The sequence below is a fragment of the Sarcophilus harrisii genome, chromosome 1, assembly GCF_902635505.1.
Source record: "Sarcophilus harrisii chromosome 1, mSarHar1.11, whole genome shotgun sequence".
In the NCBI taxonomy this organism is placed as follows: domain Eukaryota; kingdom Metazoa; phylum Chordata; class Mammalia; order Dasyuromorphia; family Dasyuridae; genus Sarcophilus; species Sarcophilus harrisii.
In genome coordinates this window covers 298,777,093-298,795,483 of record NC_045426.1, presented here as the reverse complement: position 1 = coordinate 298,795,483, position 18,391 = coordinate 298,777,093, and the positions used below count along the sequence as shown (strand labels likewise).

General features: G+C 37.1%; 1 protein-coding gene across 4 annotated transcripts in view; it reads right to left on the bottom strand.

Annotated features, from left to right (window-relative positions):
- Positions 1-14,440, bottom strand: part of MYH11 (myosin heavy chain 11) — a 129,421-nt gene extending 114,981 nt beyond the window's left edge. For all 4 annotated transcript variants that reach the window (XM_031944220.1, XM_031944210.1, XM_003761672.3 and 1 more), the window contains exon 1: positions 14,321-14,440. The gene's annotated coding sequence lies outside the window, so the exon portion shown is untranslated. The remainder of the gene's footprint in view (positions 1-14,320) is intronic.
- Positions 14,441-18,391: the final 3,951 nt, after the last annotated feature.

Sequence of the window (18,391 nt, the reverse complement as noted above, 5' to 3'; positions counted from 1 at the left end):
ATAGTATGCATAATATAATATACAATAATATATATAAAAACATTACTAAAAGACAACTGAATTAAGATTGGAGAAATTGAGCAATATTGATTTCAGGCAGCACATGACTAAATTCTTGGTAAAGAGTCAGAGGACATTCATACATATGCATATATGTAAGACTTTACTTGTTTATCCTCTGTTTCTCTGAAGAGGGAGAACATCTTTCATAATTCCAAGTCTTTCTATATTTTTCTCAGTCCTTTAGCTAATCATTTCCTATATTTGGTTAAATCTATTTTAGCCTTAAGTTTATCTGAGATCAGAATTACTAACCTTATTTTTTACATTATAAATTCTATTCCTGATCTTTATTTTATATTTGTGTGTATGTCTCATATTTATAACACTTGCTCGTTTAATTATTTTTGTTCATGACAATGGGTTGTTGTTGTCTGTCCTTTATTCTGAAGAGAAGGTGATGCCATGACATGCAAGTGAATTGGATTTAAGTGAGGGAGAATTTTGATAGGTTATCTGCCTCACTTCCCCCTCCAGAGCTCTCTGGGTCTAATGGCAAGATATAGATCACGATGATTGGAGATGGCCCTAGGTGAAATGGGAGACCTTGGCTCAATGGAATATAAATATTAGAAAGCATCTATGGTATTTTTAAAAACCAATAATTTTTTTTTAAATATCAATGTCCACTTCTTTACACTCTTCAATGAATTGGAGCTCTTACTAAAGATAGATAAATCAATATCATGACAAATAATTTCACTGAGCTACGACAGACAGTCTCCTAAAAGCACTCCTAAAATGGGAAACTGATGTGGAGCTACAGAACCTGATTTTGCAGAGCAAATGGAAAAAGTAAATAATGTTCATCCCAATGATAAACTTGTCTTTAAAAAAAACAAATATTATTTTGTTCTTTGGAGGAGAGGGCTTGCTTAGAAAAGGGAAAGCATGATTCCCAAATATTGACTCAGAGAAGGGAAAAACTGATAAATCATTTCATGAATTGTAGGTATTTCTCCTTCTTTTCTGTGAGTAACAGGGTGAGATCAAGACTATAAGCAAAAAAATACCACATTTAATGTTGAGAGATAACATTCTCGTTATTGAGATTTAATATCCTTGTGGCTCTTTTCAAAAATGAGATTATTGAGGCTAGTTCCAATGCTCTTGTGATGAAGAGAACCATCTACATCCAGAAAGAGGACTAAGGGAACTGAGGGTGCATTATAACATAGAATTTTCACTCTTTTTATTGTTGTTTGCTTGTATTTTGTTTTTGTTCTCTTTTTTCCCTTTTTGATCTTATTTTTCTTGTGCAGCAAGCTAATTGTATAAATATGTATACACATATTGGATTTAACATATATTTTTAACATGGTTAACATATATTGGATTACTTGCTATCTGGGGAGGGAGTGGGAGAAACAGAGAAATTTAGAACACAAGGTTTCACCAGGGTTAATGTTAAAAAAAATTATCTACACATGTTTTGAAAATAAAAAGCTTTAATAAAAAATAAATAGTAAGTATTGTCATAGGGTCTTTGTTCCTCCTCCTCAAAAAAAGATTTAATCTCTTATAAATCTCCTTAGGAGGTCATAGGCTTCATAGCTTTAGATCAAAAAGGGCTATCTACTCTGATCTCACATTTTACAGATAACTAAACTGAGGTCCAGAGAGGTTAAGTGATTTGCCAGAAATATCATAGAGACTAAGTGACAGAAGCAGGATTTGCATGTAGGTCTTCTGGTATTCTTTCTAAACTCCATTTTGCCTCTTTTCTTTTTCTGCTATAAATAATGACAGGTTACATTTGTATAAGGGCAGCTAGATGGTACAGTGAATAGAGGGCTAAGTCTAGGTCAGGAAGTTCTGAGTTCAAAGTGATCCTTAAACTCTAACTGTATGACTCTGGACAAGTCATTTAATCCTATTTGCCTTAGTTTCCTCATCTGTAAAATGAGGTGGAGAAGGAAATAGCAAACCATTCTAAATTCTTTTCCAAGAAAGCCTCAAAATAAGTAACAAAGAAGTAGACATGATTGAAACAACTGAACAGCAACAATAACATTGACATAATTATCTACAGGGCACATTCCTAAAACAAACCTGTGAGGTGTGTATATAGGTATTATCCACATTTAACAGATGAAGAAACAGAACCTTAAAGAAATGACTTGGTAATAACTGACATTTCAAAGCTTTTAAAGTTTATTTTATATATATCATTTCCTTTGAGCTTTCTAAGAGCCCTGTGAAGTAGAAAACCAGAGTTATTATTTTCATATTTCATAGATGAGGCTCAAAGAAACTAGGAGAGTGGCTCAAAATTATGTAATCTGAAAGTGGCAACACCAGAATTTGAAAAAAAAGATCTTCCTCATTCCAGGTTTTAGCTACAATTCTATTTATGTTAAAAAATAATAATAATAAGCTTAGCATAGAACCAGGATTTTCTTTCTAACTAGCTTTTTATTTTTCATAATACATGCAAAGATAGTTTTCAACATACACTCTTGCAAAAACTGTGTTCCAAAATTTTCTCCCATCCTGCCCTCCTCCCCTTTCCACTAGACAGCAAGTAATCCAATATAGGTTAAACATGTGCAATTCTATATATATTTCCACATTTATCATGCTACGCAAGAAAAATCAAATCAAAAGGGGAAAATGAGAAAAAAACAAGCCAACAAATAGCAACACCAATAAAGATGAAAATATTATGTTGTGATCCACATTCAGGCTTCATAGTCCTCTCTTTGGATGTGGATGAGAGCCAGGATTTAAAGCCCTATCTGAATCCAAATCCAGTGCTCTTTCCATTACACTGTTTTCCACTATCCGTTGATCCTTTATTAGGAAGCAGTGTAAATGTTTCATTATTTCTCTATGTATTTATGCTTTTAAGTTTTCTGTAATTTTCTGTACCACTTTAAATCTTTCTGCATCCATAACACTAGTCCCCAATTACAAGCTCAGAAGAAAAAGACTACATCTGATTCATTCTATACAACCCAAAAAGCAAAGAGGTGGAGAGATGGAGTAGAGTTCATATTGATTTGTCTCCATATCCTTCACCCTTCCAACTTATACATATCCCTGCTCAGCCCCTCTGAAAATGCATAACTGATTCTGATGATATAATGATGAACTAATGAGATAATGTTCACTTTCCATAAACCACAGACTGAGAAAAAATTAGTGGCAGAAAGAAGAATCCAAAGGTTGTTATTGCCAGAAACCTGTTCTCCTCCAATCCTTACAAGCAAAAACTGAGATCAATCCCAAAGAATGTTGCTCTCAAAAAAGGAGAGAGGGAAACCAACTTTATTTGGTAAAGAGCATTACTTTCCATTTCTCTAATACTTTCTGCATGGTGATGTGGTGCTAATTCTACTTTGGTCTAAGAAGATCAGGAGTAGCAGAGGAGAATCAAAAATTCAGAAAACTTTAGAGACAGATAATGCTTCAGTATGAATGGGGACTAGATGAATTTGTTGTGGAGATGTAGAGAACCCCTGGATGAGGCCCTCTTTCTATTGATACAGCTTGGAACCTTCTCTGTGAGTCATATGAGAGTTGTCTAGAGCACCGAGAGCTTCAGTGACTTGTCCACATGGGGCATAAAACCAATATGAACCAAAGATGGGCCTGAAACTCACGTCCTTTTAGATTCAAGGCCGGACTGCCTCACAGTGTATCAGTGACATCAGTGTAATTTACTAATGAAGAACTTTAGCTTCAAAATATAACTTTCATTATCAATTCAACTTTTGACTCTTTCTGGAAAGTATTGCATCCCTAACCTCATGTCCCCTCACCCACTGGACCAAGAGGAGGAGCAGGCACCCCCTTTGTTCTTCTTCATTTTCACTTCCAAAGATCATTTCTCCCATCATCACTTAGCTATTTCTCCTCCTTCAATGACTGTTCAATTCATCTGTATCAATCTAACCAGAGTCTCCTTTCTGTAATTTACAAGTTTCTAGGTCATTTTTCTTCTATTCTCAAAAAGTTCAACATCTGACTTATCCCAAACACTACCCATGTACTTAGGGTGTACCCTTAAAATTCTTGGCCTTCCAAATCAGTTTTCATGATCAGCATCTTCATTCTACCTCAGAGACACATGGAGATGTTTTACCCTTCAGGGGTCCTCAAACTACGGCCCGTGGGCCAGATGCGGGAGCTGAGGATGTTTATCCCCCTCACCCAGGGTTATGAAGTTTCTTTATTTAAAGGCCCACAAAATTAAAGTTTTTGTTTTTACTATAGTCCGGCCCTCCAACAGTCTGAGGGACAGTGAACTAGCCCCCTATTTAAAAAGTTTGAGGATCCCTGTGGCCTAGATCTTGTTACCCACAATTATTATCCTCTATGATTCAGAACTTTGACCTTCCTTCTACAGATGACAACTTCCCTCAGTGTCTCATTCCTTCATATATTATTTTTAAGTCCCATCACAACTTCTACTTATCATTATTCTTCCAATAATTCAGACCAATCATTCTGACTTCATTCTCTTCCCTTTGTGATTTTGACCCTAGAGTTGATCAGTTAAACTCTATATTACTCTTTATATTTGAATGTTCATTTATTCCCCCATACAATTTCCCACTCATGCTTTGCCAGTCCAATCTCTCGTAGGTCCACCAGCCATCTGCTCCTAATCATGTACTACTGAATACCACTAGATAAAATAGCACATCATCCATTGATTAGATCCACTACAAATATGTTAACTAATCTCTACCAAGTCCTTACCATTGCATGGCAATCTTTTTTTATCCTTCTCTGATTGATTTTATCATACTCTCTGAGAGGCTGTTAACAACATTATCTTCTCTCCTGAGGCCCCTATATCAAATCCACTTCATCCTTTTCAGTGGAGGCCCTACCTTTTACACCTTACTGAGACTATTGAATACAAGCTCCATCTTCTCCACAACTAATGCCTATTTCTAAATTGATCCCCATTCTCTCCTTTGCTCTAATCTCATAGGAAGAGGTGCCCTTACTCTTTTTTCAAAGCCAATTATCCTACTTGGAGCATTGACCCCTGCTATCTTTTCCAGGACCTTGTTCCTTAAATTAGAGTTGTTAAATACAGCAACATTCTCTGAATGCAAACCAAACAGATTAAAATGTAATTGAGAAGTATTTAAAAAAATGAACAAAATACAATAAAACATAAATAACATTACCCTTTAAAATGAAATCAATATGCAAGGATCCTTTATTTCTATTTAAATTTGATAACATTGATTTAGAACAACTTTCTCTCCTTCTTTCTCTCTATGTGTTTCTCTCTCTCTCTTAAAATGAAATCAATATGCAGGGATACTTTATCTCTATTTGAGTATGATGCCATTGATTTAGAACAACTTTCTCTCCCTCCCTCCCTCCCCTCTCTCCTCTTCAATTTTTCATTATCTACAAGCTCATCCATCATTGCTACAAACATTGCTATTCTTTTTTTTTAAAAGCTTCATTTCACCTTTCCATTCCCTCAACCATTCATCCTTTATTTCTTCAATTTCATAACCAAAATCCCACATAAAATTATCAATACTCATTGCCCCCAGCTCTTCAAATTCCACTTACTCCTCAATTAATCCAAACTGACCCATTGAAGCTATTGTCTCCAAGGTTATCTCCTAATTACTAATGTCTAAGGTCTTTTTTTCAGTCCTCATCCTACTGGATTTCTTTACAAAATCTGATTTTGTTAACTACCTCCCTCCTTCTAGATAGTCTTTCTTCCCTTGGCTTCAGAATTAGGTGAATGGGGCTTTTCCCCAGGGAACTCATATGGGAGAAAGGGAGCATCCTCTCTTCCCATGGTGGTCACCATTCCATTCTTTCCCTTGCCCTATTATTGCACCTTGATTCAAAGTGCACTCTAGAGGTATAAAGCATAACTACCCCTACACATAACTACACACACACACACACACACACACACATACACTTCAATCCACCACCCATTTCCCACTTGACTCCAAAAGAGTTGAAATTTCAAGGGCCCCTCTGGGCCCATGGATAGCACTCTATAGCCATTAAAAAAACAAACTGAATTTATCCCATGTGCAGTTTCAGATCATTAAGGTCAGCACCTTATCATTTGTAACATCACTTTCCTGTTTCTCCTATTACATGATGATCTGCTCCTATTCATTCTTCTTTCTTAGATTATCATCCATCAACCTCACCCTTATTATGGGTGTTCTCCAAGGTCTGTCCTGACCTCTTTTCACTCTATACCCTGTCTTAGTGATCTCATTTGCTACTCTGGGTTCAGTGATCATTTCTATGAAGCAAATTCCTCATCCTCTATAGCCAGCTCTAAATTCATGAACTTTAGTCTTTCATAGTCCTCACCATTACCAGATGTTAGACATCTATACCTGGCTGAACTATCCAAAATGGAATTCATCATCTTCTTCATTAAATCCACTTTTCCCCAAAGCTTCCCACTTTCTGTTGAGTCAGCAGTGGCTATGTCTTGTCAATTTGATCTTCACATCTCTCACACCCAGCCACCTCTCTCTACTCAAAAGGCCATTCAGGGTCTTCATGGACAACTGTAATAGCTTCCTAATGGTCTTTGTCTCTGGTCTCTCCTCTCTTCAATTCACCCTTCACCTAGCTGCTAAAATAATTCTCCAAAAGAACAAGTCTGATCTTGTAACTCACCTATTCAAAAATCTTCAGTGGCACCTTATGCCTCTTAAATAATGATCAAATTCTTCAGCCTGCTATTTTGAGATCTTTTTAATCTTGCTCCAATGTACCCCCAGATTTATTTTATCTCAGTCCCCACTTCATACACTCTAGGTTTCAATCACCTTGCATAATTAGCCACTGCCTAAACATAGCATCCTGTCTCTCTTTTCTCACAGACCTTCTCACAGACTGTTCTACCATGCCTGGAGAAGACTTCTCATGACTTTAAGCTTCCTTTCAGACTCTACACAAGTACCATACCCTATAAGAAGTCTTTCCAGTCTCCACAGTTGCTAGTGTTTACTCACTCTCCAATTACCATGCATTTACTCACTCACTATATCACTTGAGCAGAATGTAAACTCCTTGAGAACAGGGAAAAAACATTTTTTCCCCTGGCATGACATTGTGCTTTTGCACAATAGGAGCTTGGCAAATATTTGTTAACTGAACCAGATCTAATCCTCCACTACACAGAAAATGATATAGTAACAGAGGTATTGGGAAGCTCAAATAAGATAATGGCTAGGAAGCACTTGCAAACTCTAAAGTGTGATATGCTGTTGTTATTATTATTATTGTTACTAGCCTCCCAATCTAGCAATGACATCACTCCCTGAGAATTCTACTGCCCTCCTGTGGAAATCAAGCAATGTTTACAGAGCAACAGGAGGGTATGATAGTAAAAGTTTAATTGGATCATGCAGATTTTTTTAAATGTACATAAATTTTAAGTTTAATCCACATTATTTAAGCTTTCTTAAATCTAGACAATCAACAAAATAATAAACTAAGTCCTGATTTGGAAAGATGGTTGATATGTGAGGTATAAATGCTCACATTGAAAAATTTGACAATGGGCTCTCTCAAATCAGGCTGGCTCCAACACACAAGAAGATTCTTCAAATAGACATTTTTCACAAGCTGCAAGAAGCAGAGAAATAGAAGTAAGAGAATCAGAGGACCTAGGTTCATATTCTGCCTCTGATGTGTAGTACCTGTGCAATCTTTGGCAGATCACTAACTTTAGCAAATCAGATTCCTCATCTACAAAATGAGAGTCATCGACTGGATGGCCTTGGAGATCCTTTGGGGATCTATAACATTCTCTAGCAGGAATTCTTAACCCAGCCTCAGAAACATGTTTATATACATATATATATATATATATATATATATATATATATATATATATATATCCTATATTTATATCGATTCCTTTGGAATCATATACATTTTATTTTCTTTATTTAAAAATATCATTCTGAGAAGGGACCCATAGGTTTCACTAGACTGCCAGAGGGGTCCATGATGACAAAGAAAATTAAGAACCACTGTTCTAAAAGAAAGATATGCACATAAATTGAAACAGTCTTGGGAAATGTCTGAACAAAAATCTAGATGGATTAGATATCACAAAATATTTTCTGCAACTAGAACTTAGATTTCCAAATATGGGAGTGATGAATGAGCTATAGGCAAATAGGGTTGGTGTATACAAAGATGGACATAGAGAAGACAAAAAGAGACAGGGATGTCCATTGTATTTAAATCTAGAGAGGTCTGAAAAATCAGCCCTTGAGATATTGAAATAAAACTAAACGTTTCTTGTTGCTCTTTTCTTATTGCTCTATATCTAAGTCATTGAGCATGACTGGATGGAAGGAAGGAAGGAGAGAGAGAGAGAGAAAGAGAGGCAGAGAGAGAGAGAGAGACAGAAAGAGAGAGAGAGAGAGAGAGAGAGAGAGAGAGAGAGAGAGAGAGAGAGAAGGGAAGGAGGAAAGAAGTGTCAAAGTCAGTGCTGATGAGTCAATACTTGGCAACAAGATTGCCTTCAACACCCAAAAAGCCTTAGCTGCCCAAAGGGAGCTATTTCTGACAAATGACACATCTCTGTTCCATCTTTTCTCCAACTGCCCAAGAATTCACCACCTATATCTTTAAAGCTTTATCAACCCCTCCCTCCATTAAACCATCTAAGAACCCGTGAATATCTCAGGGATGTGCTATACAGCGTGATATTGATGGGGTTCTAGTGGCAGTCAGAGAGTTGTAGGAATACCCTTTTGGTCGGCACAGGTCCTTTGTGAAAGAATTCATGAACCCAAAGAATTTTAGATGGCAAAAAGGGAAGTTTATTGTTGGATGACAAGCCAGCTTTGCTAGAAAGACTGACTTCTTCAGCGGCAAAGTCCTGGCAGAGAAATAACAAAAGGTTTTTCACTGAGAAGAGGGTATCCCCACAGCGGGCAGAAGTCCTGGAAGACTTTGGACATTCTACAAAAAAATGAGAGAGCAGAAACTTATTTTATGAGCAGATCTTAGTTGGGGGGCTGGAGGCAGTTTGAACTGATCAGACCAGGATGTCCCAATTGAAATTATTTTGAAGGCTTTTTTAGCCTGAATTTGAATGGAGATCCAGCTATCCATGGGGGTGATTTGCCTTAGAAATAGTTCAGCCTGAGAAACATACTGTCTCATAGACTCTCTGGAGTTGGAAGGCCAGGAATCAAAGGGGACAGAATTTCAGAATGTTAATTTTACAGATCAAAAGGGAACACAGTTTCACACCCCTGTCAATATGAAGGTTCAATCAAAATCCTTTACAAAATACTAAGTGAATGACTGAATTACATGAATCTATGTTCCAACAAATTATATGTGAGTATCCCTAAGAACAAGGTAGTGGGTGCAGTGCCTAGAGTGCTAGATTTGGAATCAGAAATCCTGCCTTTGAATCTCATCTTGGATATAACAACTGTGTGACTCTAGTTAAATGACTTTAGCCCTTCTAAACCATGATTTCCTCACCTGTTAACTGGAAATAAGAATACTTACAGTACCTACTTCACAGGGTTGTTTTGAGGCATAAAATGTAAAAGTACTCTGAAAACCTTAAAGACCACATTAAGTTTTAGCTATTATTTCCCCTTAGTGGAATATAAACTTCTTAAGGGCAGTACCTGATTTGTTTTTGTTTTTTGGTCTTTGTATTCACAGAGTCTAACACATAGAGCACATAATAAATGTTTGTTGAATTGAATTAAAATCCATACACTCTGAAAATTTCAAAGTCAAATAAACTTTCCTCAGATCTGATACTATCTTCTGTCCAATTATCTGTTTCTGGGTTCTTTGTCTATCTCCATCATTAGTTTAAGAGCTGCTTATTTGTCTTTGTAATAAGTGCTTAAAGCACACCAAAAGAGAATCCAAGAGTTTTGTTAATTGGGATTTTAAAGACGTTTGTTTTGAATGAATTTTCCAAATAGAGATAAAGATCCTACTCCTTAAGTATTAACATTAAGAGATAACTAGAAACAAATCTAAGATTTTGAAAATCCCTCAATTTTTAATGTCCTATGAACTATGCTTGAACATATTTTCTAGAATTTTTTTCTTCATGGAAATCACACAATTCAAAAGAACTTTTAAAATCAATAATCCAATCCCTTCATTTTAAATATGAATAAACCAGACATGTGAAGAGACATGATTTTCTCTAAATGACACTATTAACTAAGAAAGTTATATGGAATCGGAACAAAAGGTCACTGAATATGAACCATCTCTGAAATCATAAAAAGCCAACAGTGACAGAGTTGAAGCTATCAATTCTGAATAGATCAGTTCTCCCAGTTAAAGTTAGTGTCTGGAAGGAGACCAAAGGAAAGATAGTAAAATGTGTTAGCTATGAGTGGCCTTAAAGAGCAACCCAATTTTAATCCTGAAACATGGAGTTTAAGTCCATTATTTAGATGGCATATGACTGTATGAGAAGCGCATGTCAACTTCCAAAGAATAAGGTGACAAAATTCTTTACATGTGGATCCCCAGGAGGAGTTTCCTATAGTGACAGAAGCTAACTTTTGATTCCCTTTTGCAATCTCAGAAAAGATCAAATGGAACAAGTTATTTTTCTAAATATAGTCATGAAGAAATGTATATCTAAAAATCTAAGAATCTTGGCCTTTGGAAAGAAGTGAGAAGTGAGTATGCTCCACTGGTCCTTCCTTATTTTTAGTTCCTAAAGATCCTAGATAAGATTTTTATTATCTCTTTTTAAGAGGACAGAGTGGGTACTAGGACAAATACAAGCATTTTTAACTTTGACAGATAAAAGAGATAAGGGAGAGCTTTCCTTCACAAAAAGGGTTCATAAGAATTACACATGTTTAACATATATTGGATTACTTGCTGTCTAGAGGAGGGCAATAAGGGGAAGGAAGGAAGGGAAAAACATTTGGAATACAAGGCTTTGCAAGGGTGAATGTTGAAAACTATTTTTGCATGTATTTTGAAAATTAAAAAAAAGTATTATTTAAAAAATAACAAAGAAAAAAGAGAATAAAAGAGAAATACAACCTCCAGAAAATATTTTTTTAAAAAAAGGATTTATAGGTTTCTTTGAATCAATTTCCTCAGTTGAGCCAGATTTTCTGCCCTCTCAATGACCTATAATGCAAATTATTCTCATCACTAAAACCTATTTTTTTCTTTAAAAGAACTTTATATATTATAGGAGATATAGAGATCTACTTGTATACAAAGACTCTTGGAATTTTCTAGCTATCTTCTTTTATCTTCCAGATGAGCCATGGAACTTAAAAAAAAAAAAAAAAGATTCCACAGAAACAGAAAACCATCTGATTGGGTTGCCAACGTGTAGGGAGGAAGATGGACACAATGACCTTTAGAGGTCCCAAGCAATATTGGTATCCTGGTTTTCTATATCCATTTGCTCTATTTCTAGCCTAGACAAATGAAGGGAGGATGTCCTTAAGCTGTGTCACTGTTTAAATTGTGTCATAGAGCAAATCCCAGAGTATCTTATTATTGATCTCAGAATATAGGGAAACCTGTACCTCAGAATCATCACAGCCTTGGAACTAATCATAGTTTTCATCTGCCAGGACTAATGAACAACCCTTGGATTTTCAAAATCATTTCTCCTGTTTCTTTGCAAATTCTTTCAAATTCTTCTGTAGCCTTCATGAAATTCTGCCTTTCCTCAAGGTACTGACCAAGATTATCAAATGAGTTTTCAAAGAGGGATAAAAAGGCACTTCCAATAGACTTGGGATGAAAAATGCCATCTATATCCAGAGAAAAAACTATGGAGACTGAATGTGGATTTTCACCTTTTATTGTTTGTTTGTTTATTTGCTTGCTTTCTCTTTCTTATGTTTTTTCCCTTTGGTCTAATTTTTCTTTTCCCTTTTGGTCTAAGATGACAAATATGGAAATATATTTAAAAGTATTGTACATGTATAATCTATATCAAATTGCTTGCTATCTTGAGGAGGGTGAGAAGGGAAGAAGTGAGAAAAAATTTGGAACACAAAATCCTACAAAAGTGAATGTTGAAAATTATCTTTACATTTGGAAAAATAAAATACTATTGAGGAAAATACTAAAACAGGGATAGGGAACAATAAGAAAGAAATATAATTGTGCCAGTAAATCTGGTTTCCTGTCTTCTTCTAATGAAGTGAGGTCTCTGAATAATCCTAACAAAACTTGAAATAAGTAGTTAACCTATCATTTGATATAGCAAAGATTTTCAGTGATAGTTTCTAGCCCCAAACACACCCTAATGTCAGCTTAAAATTGACCAAAAAAAGGTGAATTAAAGAGAAATTCTTCTTTTACATAAAGATTCATAGTAACTTTCTTTGAATCAGTTTTCCTATCCTTATAATAACTAGTTGAACTGGGTAATCTCTTGAGTTTTCTTCTAGTTCTGAAATTCTAAGGGTTTTGTATATTTAAAATATAAACTGTATGTTGAAAGTCATGGACACCTGTTGTAACTTTATGCACTGTGGAGAATGATACTATTTTCACACACACACGTTTGGTCTTCTCTTCTTAAATAATAGAAGTAAAAGTTCCCTCTCCTATAGAATTGGGATTAAAATCAGCTAAACAGGATTATTTCACAATACTCTCCATATCTCATAAAGGGATAAGGTATGGAAGGATAAATTCCTTGATTCACAAATAGCTAATATGAAAAATTTGAAAAGGGCTCTGGGGGCTCAACATATGAATGCTACCATAAAAGGACATGTTCTCCTCAATACTAGCTGTTCCACAGAAATGTGATGATAACAAATTCAAAACAAATACCTTGTAGGGAATAACACGCCTATTTCCAAGTGATAATAAAAACATAGGGCTTTACATGGAAAGAATCACAGCCTTTGTATGTAGAAAAGAACACTAAGAAATCTCTGACAGCTAATATTTCAGACTTTCATTTATTCACTTTTTCATCCATTCCAACAAATATTTATTGAGAACCTACTATGTGCAAGGCACTGTGCTAGCTATTGGGCATGCCACAAAGATTCATAAGATGTGTTCTTTGTCCTAAAGGTCTTTATAACCTACGTCATACACCTAAGGAAGTATCTACACATTAGCAGTTCTGAAGAGAAGTTATGAATCTGGAGAAGGAGAAGGTCATTTAAAGGGATATAAAAATGAACATTACTGAGATTAGCAGTTTTGGCAGAATAAAGGAAGGTTTCATGGGGTAGAGGAAGCTTCCTTCCTCATTGTCAACAATATCTAGTTCTCCTCTACTCTTAAACTGTGAAAAGAACAGTGCTCTGGAAAAGTACTCAGACTTCTAGTAATTCACAGAAAGCCCACTTATTTTCTCCTCAAAGAGATGCTTACCAATACACAGCATATACACACAAAATGAGTTATTTAACAGACAAGAGATAATTGAGATTTAGGTTTTCTCCATTAAATCTTGAATTGGAGAGTAAAACAACCCTATAAAAAGAAAGAGCACATTTTATTCTGAGGCACTCAAGAAACTTTTACATACTGACATCTACTGACATTCTTTAACCATGTCTTAGAATTCATTCACATTGAAAAATACCACTGTAAACGGCATTTAAAACACACGAGGAATAGCTTAGTTTCATAGCTGTCTGCTTGGCTCCTCTCTCACACATTGGCCAATTTGCAATTGAACTTAAGCATCAGAACTCTGCGATCACATCTACGCGAATTTCGTAGTCCCGGATATTTTGGGGAGGCTGGGGGGGGGGGGTTTCCTAGTTAACAAATGTAGCTTTGAGTTGTTTTCTTAAATATTAAATTCCTTTGTAAGGTGCATAAATTGAGATTGGCATAGCTTGGGGGCAAAATGTGCTGTATAAATACATGCACTCAATAGTGGAATTAGGAGCCTTGGATGACCAACTTTCATTCATTAGCGGCTGTTCAGCAGTCGCAAAAACCCTTGCATAAAGGGTATATTCTGTCTGTGGATGTTCCAATGACTATTCCTGCTTTTAAATAGGATTAAAAGGACCATATTGATGATGCATGATAATGCTCTGAGATGTTGGCAAAGCATTTTTTGCACACGGAGAAAGTCAGCTCCGGTGAATCCTATTACATTGATCTTAACTAAAAAAGTTCCTCCAAAGTTACAAAGATGCTCCTTATTAAAGCATCTTAAGGGAAGCCCTCAACCAGGGTCTTGAGGGGCAGAGTAAATGTGACATCTGGTATCTTTCCCCCCACCTCTAACTCCCCTTGGACCCTCTTGGGCACTACTTACAGATATCCTGTTAGGGAAAGCGGAGAAGAAACCGGAGAATTCGGATCCTGCACAGTTCACAGCTGGGACAATCCAAATCCCCTCTGTCTCTTCAGCCTGACTATATAGAGGGAGAGCTGAGATGGGGTGGGAAGAATGGGGCGGGATAGGGGGAATAGAAAGAAAAGGGGAGGCGGGGGGGTGGGGATGTGGGGGAAGGGTCTGGACCCAGGGTACTGCCCCCTGCTGGGGAGATTGAATGAAGGGACCCCAAGAGCTTTACAAACAGCTGCCAGGAGCCTGATGCTCCGGGCTTGGAGACGCAGGGTGCGCGGTCTGGGAGAGGATCGTACCGAATAAGGTCTCAGTGTCTAAGTTTCAGGTGGTAGGGAAGGTGTAGAAAGTGGGAAACAGGAAAACTGGGTCCCATCTCTTCCTTCTTGTGGGTTTTATTTTTTTTTTCAATTGCTAAACATTTAGCGTCTGCAAGAACTCTGGATATAACTCTTCTTCCCCACCCAGGAGGCAATGAGAGCGGTTCGGCCAAGGATTGGGGCACACAAAGTGCGGAGCCGGCATCCGTCAGTCTCTATCCCACGGTTACGTCTTTTTTCCTCCCCTAGTCCCCAAACCTTCCCAAAATGTTTATTTCTTACAATCAGACTATTTGGGGAGAAGACTGGAAAAAGGGATAGTAGCACTACTGGGGAGAACAAGGTAAGGGGGGGGATTTTGAATTTTTACAGAATGTAGAATAAGGCTCCCCGACTTCTAGAGGCTAAGGGTCATTTATAGTTCTTCCCGAAGTCTTTGGGGAAAGGTAAACTTTTCATATTTCTTAGTTTTCTTCCACCACCCAAAACTTCACAACCCGTTCCCCCCCCCCCCAAAAAAAAAAAAAAAAAACCTTTCTGGACATACATAAGCACACACACGTACACACTCTTTCTTAGACATCCCATAAAAGGAAGAAGAGGGAAAAGAGAGCTGGTAAATTTCTAAGAGGCTAGAAAGGGACAGGAAACCCCGGGGGAGAAACCATGCTCTTTAATATTCTCGTTAAAATTCTTCCCTCACCTTTTCCCCTCTTAATCAAGGCTGAGGTGCCCTCTCTTCTCTTCTCCCCCCTCCCCAAACCCGCCCCAATTCAATGGATAACTATCTCCCAAAATGTGGAGAGCCCTGGGTGTGAGACATCCCAAAAAGGAAAAGCCAAAGTTCCTCCAGGAATTCCCATTAGCTGCATACCGGATTCGGGGCTGCCCGCTACCGCTGACTAAATATGGTACAGTGGTGTAGCATCCCAATTCCAACGTAGTGCCCTGGAAGGCACTTCAGCCTCCCCTCTGAGGTTTCCCAATATACACTCTTTCCTCTCCCTAGCTTTTCTAGACATTGTCAGCAGAGGTAAGGAAATTAGGATGCAAGGAATCCCATCCCACACAAGTTGTCTCTGTGAATGAAGGGGGAACATGAAGCGATTCTTCAGATAACTAATATTGCTGTCATGTCAACTCTTCATGACTCCATGGACTATACTGTCTGTGGGGTTTTCCTGGCAAAGATCCTGGAGTGGTTTGCCATTTCTTCTCTCCAGTTGATTAAGGCAGAGATTAAGTGACTTGCCCAGGATCCCACGGCTAGTAAATACAGGAGGTTGGATTTCACTCAAATCTTCCTGACTCAGAGCTCTAACCACTGGACGGACCATCTAGCTGTCTTCAGGTAACTCAAGTCTCTGCAAGTCACTACAAACCCCAACTGGGTCTCAAGTTTTTGAAAGAGTTACTCTGAGGAGTTGCATTGATTTTACTTCCATTGTTCCCTTTTTCTTGGATATTCGCCCTCTCTGCTCCTTCCTGAATTGTCATAGTAGTAGGTCTAAGAGAGGCCTTTCCATGAAGACCTCAAGGGGATTTACCTGACAGTTGACTCTGTCTCCCCACCTCCAAAGGATTCTGTCTTTATCCAGTACAGGATTATTCTTTGGCATAGTATTTCTTTCCACTCCTCCTGCATAAAACTTACCTTTCATTTTAATACACTCTTCCCATTTGGACCATAATTCCCTCAACTGTCACAGAAAAGTTAGGGTTAGCTTTAGCTGAGTAAAATAGATGTAAAGCTATTAAGAAAATAATAAATGGGCTTCTGCTACTGGAGCATTTTAACAGCAAGCACACTGTAAAAGGAGTGGAAATTGTTCCTGGGTTGGAGGATCTGCTAAGAAGACATTTTGTAGCAGGTTTAGTACAATAATGGTGCTGAACCATGAATGCTGTGTGGGAGGGAAACAGAAAAATGAAGAAAAACCAGAAAAGAAACAATCAAGGGATTCTAGATTTTTGGAAACATTTGAAGTTAAGACAGTAAGGAACCAAATATCCACTTCCAGCTCAGTGAAATTCTGGAGACTGAAGTTAATGCTTAGAAAAAGGAGAGATATTTTTGACAGAAGAATTAGCTTTTCCCTTCCAAATAGTCTTCTGTTTAGGAAATACTATTCAAAACAAAACAAAAAAATCACTTTGGGATAGTAACAATGCTCACTCACCTTACAGATGATCTAATTCCTTAAGGATAGGAATTGGATATTTTACTTTTTTGATACAGTTCTGGTAGTACACAATTATATACAAGTTTTTTGGCTGAGTTGTTTCTGTAGTATATGACTTGTCATGATTGTATTAAGGGTTTTCTTGGAAAATAAGGTAAAAGGGTTAAGTGACTTGCTCAGGATCACTCAGAGAGTGAGTATCTGAGGCCAGATTTGAAATCTAGAAGATGAGTCTCCCTAACTGCAAACCTGGCACTCTATCTACTGTTCTATCTAGTCAGCTGTTCTATGTGTATATATGTAAGTGCCATCCACAAACAGACTGAATGTGAATCAAAGCATAATATTTTCACCTTTTTTGTTTTTGTTATTTGCCTATTTTTTTCCTTTCCTATTTTTTCCCTTTTGATCTGGTTTTTTACATTTTATTTTGCGCAGCATGAGAAATATGGAATATGTTTAGAGGAACTGTACATGTTTAATCTATATCAGATTGCTTGCTGTCTAAGGGAGGAGGGGAGGAGAGGGAGAAAAGTTTGGAACACAAATTTTTGCAAAGATGAATATTGAAAATAATCTTTACGTGTATTTGAAAAAATACATTTTGAATACTTTTGAATAAAACATTTGTGAAAATAAATGTTTGTTGAGTGACTAATGGACATCTTTAAAAATAATGGCTAAAATAGAATTTAAGGAGCAACAGAACCAACAAAAGTTTGGGCAAAACAATTTTTCAGCCCAAGACAGTTTAGGAGATCAGCAAGAAAGGTTTGTCTCACTAAGGTGCTGGTTGACCTGGAACCCCCAATACCAGCACTACCAGCTGCAGGCCTTGGAGATGGCTGCATGAACAGCAGCCCACAGATGGTAAGAAGGTCAGAAAACTGGTCAGAAAGATTTTAGGGAACCCTTTGCTGGTGCTGGGTGTATGACCCTATTCCATTGTCCATATGTAGTTCTAGGGCACAGTCCCAGCACAACTAGGAATACTACTACTATATTACTATGTGGTAAATCTGTGATAAAACTGTGGCCCTGTTCACAGTTCCAGGTTGAAAAAGAGTGCTTGTGGTCAATCACAAGTGAGCAGGGATCTTAGTCTCATTTCTGAGGCAGAAAGGAGTACTAACGATTGTGGGAGAAAGGAGACCTGGTCACAGTTTTAAGGTCAAGAGGAATGATTCCATTTGTGGCTTATAAAGAAACAAGGTGATCAAAAAAAATTTCAAAAATCAAATATTTTTCTTCTGAAGAGGAAAAATTGAGAAAAGAAATTGAGAGAGATGCAAGAAAATTGTGAAAATAAAGTCAATAGCTTGGTAAAAGAAACAAAAATATACTGACATAGCAAATGGGGAAAAATGTACAAAAGCTCACTGAAGAAACTAATGTCTTTTTTTTTTTTCTATTATACTTTCTATTTACAAGATATATCCATGGGTAATTTTTCAGCATTGACAGTTTCAAAACCCTTTGTTCCAATTTTTTCCCCTTCTTTCCCCCATCCCTTCCCCCAGATGGCAGGCAGATGT